The sequence below is a fragment of the Loxodonta africana genome, chromosome 18, assembly GCF_030014295.1.
Source record: "Loxodonta africana isolate mLoxAfr1 chromosome 18, mLoxAfr1.hap2, whole genome shotgun sequence".
Taxonomy (NCBI): domain Eukaryota; kingdom Metazoa; phylum Chordata; class Mammalia; order Proboscidea; family Elephantidae; genus Loxodonta; species Loxodonta africana.
The window spans coordinates 73541687-73547750 of NC_087359.1; positions in this window are offsets into that span (position 1 = coordinate 73541687).

A 6064-nucleotide genomic window follows, 5' to 3' on the forward strand; every position below is an offset into this window, starting at 1 on the left:
TAACGAGAAACTTCATTTGTTTTCTCTATCTCCTGCTATCATGGATTGAATTGTGTCCCCCCAAAATAGATGTCAACTTGGTTAGGGCATGATTTCCCAGTATTGTGTGGTTGTCATCCATTTTGTGATTATAATTTTAAGTTAAAGAGGATTAGGGTGGGATTGTAACACCCTTACTCAGGTCACCTCCCTGATCCAATGTAAGGGGAGTTTCCCTGGGGTGTGACCTGCACCTCAAAAGATGAAAAGGAATGGGAAGTGAACAGAGAAGGGGGGGACCTCATACCACCAAGAAAGCAGTGTGGGGAGCAGAGCACAACCTCTGGACCCGGGGTCCCTGCGCCGAGAAGCTCCTAGTCCAGGGGAAGATTGATGAGAAGGCTGACAGAGAAAGCCTTCCCCTGGAGCTGACACCCTGAATTTGGACTTTTAGCCTACTTTACTGTAAGGAAATAAATTTCTGTTCGTTGAAGCCATCCACTTGTGGTATTTCTTTTACAGCAGCACTAGGTGACTAAGACACCTGCTTCCCCAGAAGGCAAGCTATGGCAGTTCTTGAACATTCTGAGAGGGTCTGAACGGCTATAGCTCTTTGGGCATGGATCAGACTTGTTCTCATTGCTATGACTTCCTCTTAGCAACAACCACAAAGACTCGCCACTTTTTAGTCATCAATATTGCCACGAAGTATTCATGTTTGAGACAAAATGATCTGAGATCACAGATAAGCGAAACCTGACTTGGATAGTGATCTCTTTTCTACTATTATGGCAAATCCCACTTATTCAGCTTGGAGTGGGTGCTATTTCCAGTGGCAGATCAACTAGATGGTTATTCTGATCTCCTGAGGTACTTCCCTTCTTAAGGTAAAGACAAGTTTACCCTGGGTAAGGGGTAAGATTTTCTGTGGTGCAGCTTCGAAATAGTGCAGACCCAGCCAAGATAACAGGACTTGGGCAGGTATAGACCATGAGCCCTCGCAGGCAGCTGACACTATTTTATTCGTTTGTCCATTCCTAATAGTTAGCACAGTACTTGGCGGAGCAGCCACGCTGATAGGATGTAGACCAAGGGGGTCTGGTCTCCTTTCCTAAGCACCCTATTTAACTTGTGACAGGTTTTTCCTGGACCTAACCTTTGTGTTTCCTTCATGTCATATTGAGAGGTGCCTCTTTGACAACCCTCCACTCCATCCCCTCATTCCAAGCAGTGTTAACCTAGGAATCTTTTTTTTCCTTTGGAATCTAATCTCAAATTTAAATGAAGAGCAGTCTCTCCCTCCCTCCACATAGATACACTGACTGAACTCATCAAGCCGTCTGCTCTACTGAGATTCAACATTAGGCATAAAAATCGCCAAACTATGAGCCATTTCTGCATGGAGAAGAGGATAAAAAAAAAAAAACCCAATTGAAAACAAAGCAAAGTTTATTGCATGTGAAAAGCAGTCACATGGAAATAAAGTATAACAGGCAGGAACCATGAAAATACACATTTTGTATATTCTCTGTTCCAGAAGGCCATCACTCACTCACTCTTCACTCTCGTGCACCACCATCTGGAAAGAAAACAGGCATTTTTAGTTAAGTCAGATGGCAGAGGCGTTTCCTCCCACCCCCCTTCCGGCAACCATAACGGAGTTGCTCGTCCACAAGTCATAGAAGAACGCAAGGATATCTTTTGGACCTTGGGGAAAAACACAATTGCACACATGGAGGCAGTTCCCCACAGCCTGAGAAGCTGGTTCCCAGAACTCTTCAGAGACAACAGCCCCATATGCTGTCTAACCTAACACCTGCCATCTACCTCCATGTAAGGGGGCTGGTATGCAACGCTGGCACTCCCACAGCAGCCAGCAGAGGGCGCCTGAGAGCTCTCAGTGGGACGAAGCCCACTCCTTCTCAGGAGTTTGTTTTTTTTTTTTTTTTTAATTGTGGTTACTTTACCTTATCCGTGCTGTGGAGTCAATTCCGACTCACAGAGATGGTCTAGGACAGAGTAGAACTGCCAGGGCTTCCAGGGCTGGGTTTCCATGGCTGGGTTTCCATGGCTGTAAATCTTTAGGAAAGCAAACTGCCACATTTTGGGGTTCAAACCGCTGACCTTTGGGTAAGCAGCAGAGTGCTTAACCACTGCTCCACCAGGGCTTCATAACTGTGGTAAGCACATGTATAACAAAACATTTCCCATTTCAACATTTTTGTCTGTATAACCCAGTGACGTTAATGGCGTTGGTCATGTTGTTCTGCCATCCCCACTCTCCATGGCCAGATTTCCTCGTCACCCTTGACAGAAGCTCGGTGCCCCCTAAGCAATGCTGCCTTCTCCCTCCCTCCCACTCTGGTAACTGCTGATAAACTTTGGTCTCTATAGACTTGCCTATTCTAGATATTTCACATAAGTAGGACCACACCCTGTATGTCCTTTGGTGACTGATTTATTTCACACAGTAGAACGTTTTCGAGGTTCATGCATGTTGTAGCATGTATCAGGACTTCACTTCTCTTTGTGGCAGAGTAATATTCCACTGTATGTATGTGCCCCGCTTGGTTTATCCATTCCTCTGTCGATGGACATTTAGGTTGTTTCCAGAGAGTCTTTAATTTTCTATTGTAACCTATAGATCCAGGTTCTAGCCCGGCTCTGCCACTGCTCAGCTAATGATTTTAAGCAAACTTCTTTCCTTCCTTAGTCTGAGATTCCCCATCTCTAAAAGAAAGAGTTTTCTAAGACTCCTTCCGGCTCAAAACATTGGACAATCGCTGTGGGCTCTTGCCAGTCATCCTGGGAGCTGTTCCGGCAGCACATACTTGCTGCTCTGTGCTTAGTGCTGACAGAAGGGACTTACCCTGCTGGAGGTGAGGCCTCAGGTCTTAGTGCTGACAGAAGGGACTTACCCTGCTGGAGGTGAGGCCTCGGGTCTTACTGATGACAGAAGGGACATACCCTGCTGGAGGTGAGGTCTCAGGTCTTAGTGCTGACAGAAGGGACCTACCCTGCTGGAGGTGAGGTCTGGGGTCTTAGTGCTGACAGAAGGGACCTACCCTGCTGGAGGTAAGGTCTCGGGTCTTAGTGCTGACAGAAGGGACCTACCCTGCTGGAGGTGAGGCCTCAGGTCTTAGTGCTGACAGAAGGGACCTACCCTGCTGGAGGTAAGGTCTCGGGTCTTAGTGCTGACAGAAGGGACCTACCCTGCTGGAGGTGAGGTCTCGGGTCTTAGTGCTGACAGAAGGGACTTACCCTGCTGGAGGTGAGGTCTCGGGTCTTAGTACTGACAGAAGGGACTCACCCTGCTGGAGGTGAGGTTTCGGGTCTTAGTGCTGACAGAAGGGACCTACCCTGCTGGAGGTGAGGTCTCGGGTCTTAGTGCTGACAGAAGGGACTTACCCTGCTGGAGGTAAGGTCTCGGGTCTTAGTGCTGACAGAAGGGACTCACCCTGCTGGAGGTGAGGTCTCGGGTCTTAGTGCTGACAGAAGGGACCTACCCTGCTGGAGGTGAGGTCTCGGGTCTTAGAGCTGACAGAAGGGACCTACCCTGCTGGAGGTGAGGTCTCGGGTCTTAGTGCTGACAGAAGGGACTCACCCTGCTGGAGGTGAGGTCTTGGGTCTTAGTGCTGACAGAAGGGACTCACCCTGCTGGAGGTGAGGTCTCGGGTCTTAGAGCTGACAGAAGGGACTCACCCTGCTGGAGGTGAGGTCTCGGGTCTTAGTGCTGACAGAAGGGACCTACCCTGCTGGAGGTGAGGTCTCGGGTCTTAGTGCTGACAGAAGGGACTTACCCTGCTGGAGGTGAGGTCTCGGGTCTTAGTACTGACAGAAGGGACTCACCCTGCTGGAGGTGAGGTTTCGGGTCTTAGTGCTGACAGAAGGGACCTACCCTGCTGGAGGTGAGGTCTCGGGTCTTAGTGCTGACAGAAGGGACTCACCCTGCTGGAGGTGAGGTCTCGGGTCTTAGTGCTGACAGAAGGGACTCACCCTGCTGGAGGTGAGGTCTCGGGTCTTAGTGCTGACAGAAGGGACCTACCCTGCTGGAGGTGAGGTCTCGGGTCTTAGTGCTGACAGAAGGGACCTACCCTGCTGGAGGTGAGGTCTCGGGTCTTAGTGCTGACAGAAGGGACCTACCCTGCTGGAGGTGAGGTCTTAGGTCTTAGTGCTGACAGAAGGGACTCACCCTGCTGGAGGTGAGGTCTCAGGTCTTAGAGCTGACAGAAGGGACTCACCCTGCTGGAGGTGAGGTCTCAGGTCTTAGAGCTGACAGAAGGGACCTACCCTGCTGGAGGTGAGGTCTCGGGTCTTAGTGCTGACAGAAGGGACTCACCCTGCTGGAGGTGAGGTCTCGGGTCTTAGTACTGACAGAAGGGACCTACCCTGCTGGAGGTGAGGTCTCGGGTCTTAGTGCTGACAGAAGGGACTTACCCTGCTGGAGGTGAGGTCTTGGGTCTTAGTGCTGACAGAAGGGACTCACCCTGCTGGAGGTGAGGTCTCGGGTCTTAGAGCTGACAGAAGGGACTCACCCTGCTGGAGGTGAGGTCTCGGGTCTTAGTACTGACAGAAGGGACCTACCCTGCTGGAGGTGAGGTCTCGGGTCTTAGAGCTGACAGAAGGGACTCACCCTGCTGGAGGTGAGGTCTCGGGTCTTAGTACTGACAGAAGGGACCTACCCTGCTGGAGGTGAGGTCTCGGGTCTTAGAGCTGACAGAAGGGACCTACCCTGCTGGAGGTGAGGTCTCGGGTCTTAGAGCTGACAGAAGGGACCTACCCTGCTGGAGGTGAGGTCTCGGGTCTTAGTGCTGACAGAAGGGACTTACCCTGCTGGAGGTAAGGTCTCGGGTCTTAGTGCTGACAGAAGGGACTCACCCTGCTGGAGGTGAGGTCTCGGGTCTTAGTGCTGACAGAAGGGACCTACCCTGCTGGAGGTGAGGTCTCGGGTCTTAGAGCTGACAGAAGGGACCTACCCTGCTGGAGGTGAGGTCTCGGGTCTTAGTGCTGACAGAAGGGACTCACCCTGCTGGAGGTGAGGTCTTGGGTCTTAGTGCTGACAGAAGGGACTCACCCTGCTGGAGGTGAGGTCTCGGGTCTTAGAGCTGACAGAAGGGACTCACCCTGCTGGAGGTGAGGTCTCGGGTCTTAGTGCTGACAGAAGGGACCTACCCTGCTGGAGGTGAGGTCTCGGGTCTTAGTGCTGACAGAAGGGACTTACCCTGCTGGAGGTGAGGTCTCGGGTCTTAGTACTGACAGAAGGGACTCACCCTGCTGGAGGTGAGGTTTCGGGTCTTAGTGCTGACAGAAGGGACCTACCCTGCTGGAGGTGAGGTCTCGGGTCTTAGTGCTGACAGAAGGGACTCACCCTGCTGGAGGTGAGGTCTCGGGTCTTAGTGCTGACAGAAGGGACTCACCCTGCTGGAGGTGAGGTCTCGGGTCTTAGTGCTGACAGAAGGGACCTACCCTGCTGGAGGTGAGGTCTCGGGTCTTAGTGCTGACAGAAGGGACCTACCCTGCTGGAGGTGAGGTCTCGGGTCTTAGTGCTGACAGAAGGGACCTACCCTGCTGGAGGTGAGGTCTTAGGTCTTAGTGCTGACAGAAGGGACTCACCCTGCTGGAGGTGAGGTCTCAGGTCTTAGAGCTGACAGAAGGGACTCACCCTGCTGGAGGTGAGGTCTCAGGTCTTAGAGCTGACAGAAGGGACCTACCCTGCTGGAGGTGAGGTCTCGGGTCTTAGTGCTGACAGAAGGGACTCACCCTGCTGGAGGTGAGGTCTCGGGTCTTAGTACTGACAGAAGGGACCTACCCTGCTGGAGGTGAGGTCTCGGGTCTTAGTGCTGACAGAAGGGACTTACCCTGCTGGAGGTGAGGTCTTGGGTCTTAGTGCTGACAGAAGGGACTCACCCTGCTGGAGGTGAGGTCTCGGGTCTTAGAGCTGACAGAAGGGACTCACCCTGCTGGAGGTGAGGTCTCGGGTCTTAGTACTGACAGAAGGGACCTACCCTGCTGGAGGTGAGGTCTCGGGTCTTAGAGCTGACAGAAGGGACTCACCCTGCTGGAGGTGAGGTCTCGGGTCTTAGTA